General features: G+C 41.0%; 1 non-coding gene across 1 annotated transcript; it reads left to right on the top strand.

Moving 5' to 3' along the window:
* The first annotated feature begins 3,962 nt into the window (after positions 1–3,962).
* LOC118489374 lies at positions 3,963–4,069 on the top strand. Its single transcript, XR_004887393.1, has one exon. It is a non-coding gene; the product is annotated as a small nucleolar RNA R71 (small nucleolar RNA).
* The last annotated feature ends 5,042 nt before the right edge of the window (positions 4,070–9,111 follow it).

Below are 9,111 nucleotides of genomic sequence, written 5' to 3'. Positions count from 1 at the left end.
CTGAACAGAAGGCTGGGCACGGCCCCGTGTCCACTGGACACGCCCCCGTGCCCGTCTGACACTCTCTCTCCTCATTAATTGTAATTCGCAATTACAATTAATGCGCCTGCTGTACTTTCACCACGCCCCCGTGCCCGCTGGACACGGCCCCGTGGTGGGCAATGGAAGCTTCTATAAGTTTGTCTTTTATGCTGCTTCTTGGGCCCGGCCCCGTGCTGGCTGAGCACGGGGCGTGTTCAGACTTCTGCTTTCTCTTCTTTGCTTTGGGGGATGCTGTTGAGGGTCCGGGCAGTCTACTTTTATTCCTTTTCTTGTATTTATGCTAGAATTAGTTGTCTTTTTGCTTCTTTTGTGAATTTGAGCTCATTTCATCCTGAAAATACAAAAGGAAGACAAAAACACTCTTTTTCCAACATTAGTACTTAAAAAGGGTTAGTTTTATGCCTTAATTGATGTGATTTATATGTTGCATTTTACACACATCAAATACCCCCACACTTGAACTTTTGCTTGTCCTCAAGCAAAACTCTTTTAAATGTGGCTTACACTTCCAAATGGAATAGGTATAAGAGAAAGTTTTTGGCTTGTCATAGAGTGTCGGGAATCCAAGATCTTTGTAAGTTTTATTTTTATTTATTTACAATCCTATTCGTTATGATTTATTTAGAACGTTTCACAGGATAAATTACTTATTCGGGCATAGCATGCCTTATTAAAATTCCATTTATATACAAGTTCACATACCTCACGGGAGATCACTCAACACTCGGCCGAAGGTGTATTTTTTTTTTAGTGAATCACTCGAGAGCGGCATGGAACTTACGCCTTCCATAGGCTTGCCAAGCAATCAATCCTCCTCCTTTTTAACTTTTTACCTTTGTAAATATCAAGAGGACTTTTTGGGTGAAGGGTTAGGCTTGGGTTAAAGGTGGGTGGTTGGGTTAGTGGTTAGTAAAAGGGCGAAAATTGTAAAGAGCGTCGGTTTTCGTGACACACCTTGTTTTTAGTGACTCTTTATTTTGAAGTATTTCTCCAAACAAGCTTTTATATAGCTTTTGTTTGTTTTTGACTTCATCATATATATATATATATATATATATATATATATATATATATATATATATATATATATATATTGGAAAGTCACATAAAATAGCGATCTTACGAAAAACCGAGCTTGTTACTAAAATAAAGGGTGAAAAATAACAAAGGGTTTTTTGGTGGGTAAAAAGGGTTTTAGGGTAATGAAATGAAAGGTTTAGGCTCAAAGGGGCTAACTAGGGGGATTTTGGGTAGGTGGTAAAAAGAAAAAATGAAAAATAATGGTGTAGAAAGAAAAATATGGTTAGTCCTAATGCCTCCATCACTTACTTACTTGGGTTTAAGTTGGTAAGGACCGGGAATGTATCGTCGTGGCAAGTTCTAGAGTTGTAAGAACCAAGCGGCTATTCACACAAGAAATGAAAAATGAGCATTTAGTCTAAAGATGTATATTTTTATGCTCAATAAAGGCTCAAAACTCACTTTTTGTGGGAATGGGTTTTTAATGCGATCAAGTATATATAATCGAATTTTTAACTAAACTTGTTATGCCGTTTCGTAATTTTCTTATGTTGGTTCTTTGTTATCACGACGCTATCGGTTGTAAATTTGTAAAAATATAACCTTTTTAGAACTTGTTATTCCCAAATTAAACCAAGACAAGTAAAAAAAAACGAAAAGTTTTTAAAAAAATCTGGGGTGTTTAGCGGTTCCAATAGAGTTTTGTGTAAGGCTTGTAATTAGGATTTGCAAAATTCAAGGTTTTAGCATCCCCCCCACACTTAAATTACACATTGTCCTCAATGTGTCCCAAAAATAAGATTTTCGGTTGATTAGAATGTGTAAAAGTGGGTTAAAAAGCAAAGATTTATGTTACTGGCATCCTGGACACGGCCCCGTGGTGACCGGGCACGGCCCCGTGGTCAGGTGCCAGTAACAGAAATTAAAGAAATAAGACAGAAGCCTGGACACGGGGGCGTGTCCGCTGAACACGGCCCGTGTCCAGTTACCTGAACTGGGCGTTTTTCTGCAGGTGGCTCAGCACGGGGCCGTGTTGGTTGGGCACGGCCCGTGTTGAGCCTTCTGTGATGGAGATTTGTGTCGGGTTGCTCTGTTCTTTGTGCATGGGGCCATTTTTCTCGTTCCCTTTTTCATTCATTACCACCATGAGTGTGTTTTATTTCTACAAATTAAAACTAAAAGATTAAACTAAACTAAGGATAGTTCCGCGGAATGCCTCCGTGGTGCGCCACGTTTATAAGGGTCCTTGGCTAGACCCAATGCGAGGTTATATGTTTTCTGAGTGGGATGCCTGGCGTCCCATGTTACACCGTCGGAGAGCAGCATCCAAGCTCGAATCAATAACCTTCATGTAATTGACCGGGTCGTCGTCCTCTATTCTCTTCCCAACTCCGAACTTCACTTTATCATCCCCATACCTCAAGGTGAGTGTCCCGTCATTCATATCTACCACTGCTTGGGCGGTGACAAGAAAGGGTCTCCCTAGTATGAGGGGGACCTCGGTGTCTTCCTCCATATCGAGTATGACAAAGTCAGCTGGATAAACGAATCTGCTTACCTTTACCAAGACATTCTCGATGACACCTTGTGGGAATTTGACGGATCGATCAGCGAGTTGTATGCTCATTTTTGTAGGGCTCGTGGTTCCTAAGCCGAGTCTTTTGAACATTGATGAGGGCATGAGGTTAATGCTAGCCCCAAGGTCGGCTAAGGCAGTCCGAACGGGCGATTCCCCTATTGAGCAGGGAATCGTGAAGCTTCCGGGATCGATTTTCTTTTGGGGAAGTTTATTGAGTACGAGGGCAGAGCATTCTTCGCTTAAATTGACTAATTGCAAACTTTCAATTTTCTTTTTATGTGTAAGGAAGTCCCTCATGAATTTAGAGTACTTGGGCATTTGGGTTAGGACTTCGATAAAAGGAATATTGACATGCAATTGTTTTAACAGACTTTCGAACTTTGCGAATTGCTCATTGGTCTTTTGACGAATTAACCTACCGGGGTATGGAACTCGAGGAGCCTTGGTAGGCTCTAGTGACGAAGGGGAGTTCTTTTCCTGCAGAGGTGTGGGTACTGTTTCTTCCATTGGCGGTGGCACTTCTGCAGGCCCTACGGTGCGGTTCCGTAGTGTGATGAGGTGAACTTGCGCTTTTGGGTTTGTTTCGGTATTGCTAGGTAATGCGCCTTGCGGTCTCTCGGCAAAATTTTGAGCTATTTGATTTAATTGTTTTTCTATGTTTTGAATACTAGCTTGTTGATTTCTAAAATTTGATTCTAATTGTAGAAATCTTTCCGAGTTTTTCTTATCAGTGTCGGAGACGAGGCGAGATACAGTATCTTCGAGCCTTTCTCGTCCACTTTGTTGTTGAGTGAAATTTTGTGACTCATTTCTTGGTTGTTGAAAGTTTGTTCGTTGGGTTTGTTGGTTACTCCTATTGCCGGGTTCCCTCCAACCAAGGTTTGGGTGGTTTCGCCATCCTTGGTTGTAAGTTCCCGTTGGGGGACCCGACGGCCTAGGTCTATTATCAATGTAGTTTACCATTTCTTGTTGATCGTCTGTTTCTTTCATACAACTCCAATTTTCATGTGACCCACCACACCCTTCACAAGCCATAACCGAGACTGTTTTTGTCATTTCCAATTTTTTTATCTTTGAAGAAAGGGCCTCGATTTGGGCTTGTAAAGAAGTGCTTTCATCGACCTTATGGGCGCCCGGGGCGATAGACTTATTTCCCCGGGGGGTGTGCCATTGAAAATTGGTTTGAGCAATTTCCTCAATTTGATTATATATTTCGTGTGGGCGTCGATTACCTAAAAGTCCCCCGGAGCTAGAATCAAGTGTCTGCCTTGTGTGTAGCAACAATCCATTATAGAAAGTGGATACTTGTTGCCATATTGCAAGGCCGTGATGGGGACACTTGCGTAATAGCTCCTTGAACCTTTCCCAAGTTTCATATAAGGATTCCCCATCCTCTTGTGAATATGTATTAATTTCAATCATTAACTTAGCAGTTTTAGCGGGAGGGAAATACTTATATAGAAATTTTTGGGCTAGTTTGTGACAACCCGTAACTTTGAGGAATCGTTTCACTGTTATAAATTAAATCCTACGTGTTATTATTTGATGAAATGATTACATTTTATCCGTATCACATTGAACTGACCTGAAGTGTTTGAACTAAGTGTAAGTCGATTCGACCCACTCGCATAACTGGAAACTTATAGGGCCGAACCATAAACTTGACTGATATACATATATTAGATTAGTTGGTGCTCGATACATTCTTATGTTAGTTGAAAAAAATTAAAAAATAATAAAATACGACAAACAAATATACTAAAAGGTATGGCACAAGATTTGTTGCCACTTTTCTTTTCTTTTGCTTTCTTTCTTTTGGTCGACCCCAACCCAACAAACATTTGATCCCAGCCCCAAACTACCCTTCGGCCCACCTCTCCTAAACCGCCAAACCCTCAGATGATATATACGTACCATGCATCATAATATCACCACAACTCCAAAACACTTAAACCCTAAATTACAATCATCGCACTTGCTCCTCCCCTCTCCACTGGTGACCGTCAACAGCAGCAGCCCCCTCGCCGCGGTTCCTTCTTGTCGGTGATCTCTCTCTCTCTCGCATCCTTTTCCCTCGTACGGTTAGTGTTCCGCCATATCTCATCTTGTATTGGTCAATGTTGGAAGTGTGTGCTTGATTGGGTTATATATGTTTGCATGTGATTGTTATAGGATAATAGTATTAAATCGGTCCAATAGGGTTGAGACTAGAATTGTAGTTGTTGGCCATTATGTGATTTAGTCAATGATTGTATGATCCATGTGTTTATTCGGTCCAATCATGTGTAGCACAACAGTAGTTTGGCGGCCCAATGAGGTTACATTAATTGATTTAAGTGCCAAGATTTAAAAGTAACCGACCCATTATCTTGTGGTCCAATCGGGTAGGCTATAAGTGGAGTAGTCCATGTGAATGAATTTGCAGTCCACTACTAAAATCGGCCCAATCATAACATGAGGACAATAACAGATGTCGACCATTGTTGTGTATTTTGATGGTGCTTTGAACTATGGGATAATGATTAGGGTCCATGTGAGGCTTTGTGTGATAAATTTATTTGAGCATTTCCTTGATAATGACGGCATTACTTGTCTGCATGTGATAATGATTTTTTTTCATCGGTTTATGGGGACTACGAATGTTAGGACGATTGGCATGGGCTGTGATTCTGTTTAAGGCATACGGTAGTGTTACCTATTTGTGAGGATCTAGACACGACTGTTATAAGTAGGCAATTTAATGGTTTGATGTTACCTTGGGAATTGAGTATTTGTTTTGCAATTGGAAATAATCATGTGATGGATACTAACTGTGTGTGACAAGTAACTGTACTGATCAATGTGAATCAACTAATTTGAACAACCAACTCAACTGTTAAGCACTAATATATGTTATGCATGTGGGACGTGGTCTTGTGTGCAAGTTGATTATTTAACATGCGTTATTAGCAGATGTATACTATATGCAAAGTGTTGATTATGTGATTTAAGGATATGCGAAACTGTTTGTAATAATAATTGTACTAGGACGTGATTGACGACGTTGACTGTTAGATATTTTTTTTAAGATTCAAACCGAGCAACCAAAGGTGAGTTCACACAGCCAAGGCATGGGTTCCCAGGGTGGGAATGGGTTGGATTATTTATTTGTGTTTACCTAGCACATGGAACTTATTTATATGGTCCTCGGGTGAGGAAGGGTTATTGATAAGATACAACTAGACTAATGGTACTAAATTGAACTGATCTTCGCACACACGCCAGGGTTGGCCGCGATATTATGACTAATCTTCGCACACATGCCTAGGAAGGCCGCGAACTATACTCTAAACTTCGCATACATGCCAGGGTGGCCGCGATACCAACATACCTAGTCTAGAATATTTGGGAATATTTCCCCTAATCTTCGCATACATGCCGAGAGGGCCGCGATGGAAACTAATACGAAACATGACTTAACGAACGAACATAATGCTACTCATACTATTACAATTACTGAACTGTACACTGTGAACTCGCTCAACTAGTTGTTGATTCTCTGCTGCATGCCTTGCAGGATCTTAGGTACTTATGGAGCTTGCACAAGGAGGAGCAGGTCGTTGTGGGCAATGGATCGTGAATGCTTGTTAAACGTTTATGACATTACACACTTGATACTTATGTTTGGGTCTTTACATTTATGCTTCCGCTACACTTGATTATGTTGGTTTTGAAAACACCTTTCGTATTGTTGAATAACGATTACTACTTATTTACATGTTCAATATGATTGGTGGCTTGATCCTGGTCATGTCACGCCTCCAAGCGGTGGTACTCCGCGTATGGATTTTGGGGGTGTGACAGATTGGTATCAGAGCCATTGGTTATAGAGAACTTGGTTTTAATATGGGAAAAACGATTTTATTAAAACCGGACTATAACCAGAACAGTGCTCTCAACGATCCACAACGACGCTTCGCTCCACGTGCAAGACTCAACATCCTAGGTAATAAGGTTTATGTTTATTGCCTACATGCTAGAATTGCATAGAACTTTGCTCGTAGTATGCTTAGATTACATTGCTCACTACTTGTTATTGCTTGAGAACACCCATGTGCTTACACTCTTCTGTCATCCGCACTATTCGCGAACCATTCTCACTTACACTACTTTTGCTATGAAGAACAATGGCTGGACGCATTAACATGACTCAAGCCCAGTTGACGGCTCTCATTGCTGAACAAGTAGCTGCGGCACTTGCAGCTGCACAAGCAGGTAGTATACCCTGCGGATGGGATACACATTAAGATCTTTGAATCCTACATTCCTAAACCAACCTTTGTATTTAATATTGTCCTATTCTATGCACAATAGGTCAAAACGCACCGCAACCTGTTTGCACATTCAAGAACTTCATGGACTGTCGTCCAAGCACCTTCAGTGGCACCGAGGGGGCAGTGGGACTCCTCCACTGGTTTGAGAAGCTAGAGTCAGTATTTGAAATGTGTGAATGCCCTGAGGCTCGCAGGGTCAAGTACGCCACCGGCACGTTGGAAGGGATTGCGCTAACCTGGTGGAATGCACAAGTACAGATCCTAGGGTTGGCAGCTGCTAACGCCACACCTTGGGAAGATTTCAAGGAACTGATCAAACGAGAATACTGCACGCGTGATGACATCCACAAGTTGGAGGTGGAACTGTATCATCTGAAAATGACGGGGTCAGAAATCGAAGCATACACGAAACGGTCAAACGAGCTGGCCATCTTGTGTCCAACTATGGTGGACCCCCCAGTTAAGCGCATTGAGTTGTATCTCAAGGGGCTTGCGCCAGAGATTCAGAGCCACGTGACATCGGCTAACCTTAACAACATCCAAGACATTCAGCGTCTTGCTCATCGACTCACCGATCATGTGACAACCCGAACGTTTAAGGTTAGCAAACTCTTGGTTCCTCGATTCCTAGTAGGCACGATTACATGTTGTGGGTGCTATTATTATTCTTTTAATTGTGTTGTGATTCTTGTGTTACGATTCTTTTATTTGCAACTTATGCTTCATTATCCATTAATCATATATTATACGTGTTGCATTACCTGTTGTCGTTATATGTTAGACAATATAGGTCCACCTAGCCGTACACCCTTCGGGTGTAAGAACTCTCATCGACCACATACCCGGAGCCCGACCCGAGAAAACACACACATAGTAATGTAGCCATCGTGATTGGGCCATGTGAAGCCCAAACAAAGTGGAGGTGGGCCGGCTAGGGGGAATTAGTTTATACATACACTTCTAATACCATAATAATAATCCTTGTGTTATCTCAGGCCCAAAACGGAGCCCAGTCTCCTTCCTATTATTTACGTTCATGATATGTTAGAGGTCATGACCCTTTTTGCAAACCCTACTCTTTCCTCAACCCTACTTCCTCTCCCTTGACTCACGAACGGCAGGAGACCCCCCCCCCCTCTATCGTGACATCATTCTTGTGGAGCAAGTTTGTTGGGTTAGTGATTTCTTACGTGCGATTTATATTGATTATTGTCTTTTTGGTGTGTAACCTTGGTCGCATGGATGTGTCGTATATGATACTAGGATTTTAATAAACATCTTGATAAACCTTCTGTGAACTTAATCAAGGGATTCTAGGATGACGGCTAGGTGATGAACGATTAGGGATGTATGCATATTGGGTTCGGATAGTGGGGTTATGATATGCCAATTGTATGTGTTGGTTATGTTTGAGAACTATTTTGATTTAATTGTATGTGATCTTTCATTGGACCTCAATACATTCTTCATGCAATATGATGTGATGACCGACAATTTTATATAAGATCACATGCAATTCTGACAAATTATTGAAAAAGTGGCTGACTATTATGAATCAATTTCAAATCACCTGCAAATTGAAAAGGATCTGATCACATGAAAAAAAAATGATTAGGCCAATGTAAAATAATGATTGGATTATATGAACCTAATAATCTATATTGGGTGGATAGAGGGTATCTTGTTAACAGGTTTGTATTGTAGTTGCATAATCATAGGTTGCATATTAATTGATTAACATTAAGGATGTCATTAATGGGGAGTACTTATAAGGTTGATTTATTGTAATTAATTGGTCATGGAAGTAGGGAATGAATATTAATGGAAGTTTCAATCGGCTAAGTAATAGTGCCAATGTGATAATGTTAATTACCCATGATTAAATGACTCACTAATTGCATGAAACATGACAGTGGACTGTATGTTGGTATTATCAATATGGGGGTTTAGCATATGATTTATTAGTATGCCTTATATGTTCTTTTGGACGGTATGAGGTAATAAATTGAATAAGTGGGAAACGATCCTAGACTTGTTATGGAAGGGTTATAAAGAACAAATAAGAACTGGGCCGCACATCCTTTATCAGTATTGGGTCCCCGACCCAACCGGCCACACAAGGGAAAAATCAGGCCGCTTCCATAAGTGGACCGAGTA

This window comes from Helianthus annuus, chromosome 17 (assembly GCF_002127325.2).
Source record: "Helianthus annuus cultivar XRQ/B chromosome 17, HanXRQr2.0-SUNRISE, whole genome shotgun sequence".
Classification (NCBI taxonomy): domain Eukaryota; kingdom Viridiplantae; phylum Streptophyta; class Magnoliopsida; order Asterales; family Asteraceae; genus Helianthus; species Helianthus annuus.
The sequence above is the reverse complement of the archived record's forward strand: the minus strand, read 5'-3'. Positions and strand labels throughout refer to the sequence as shown.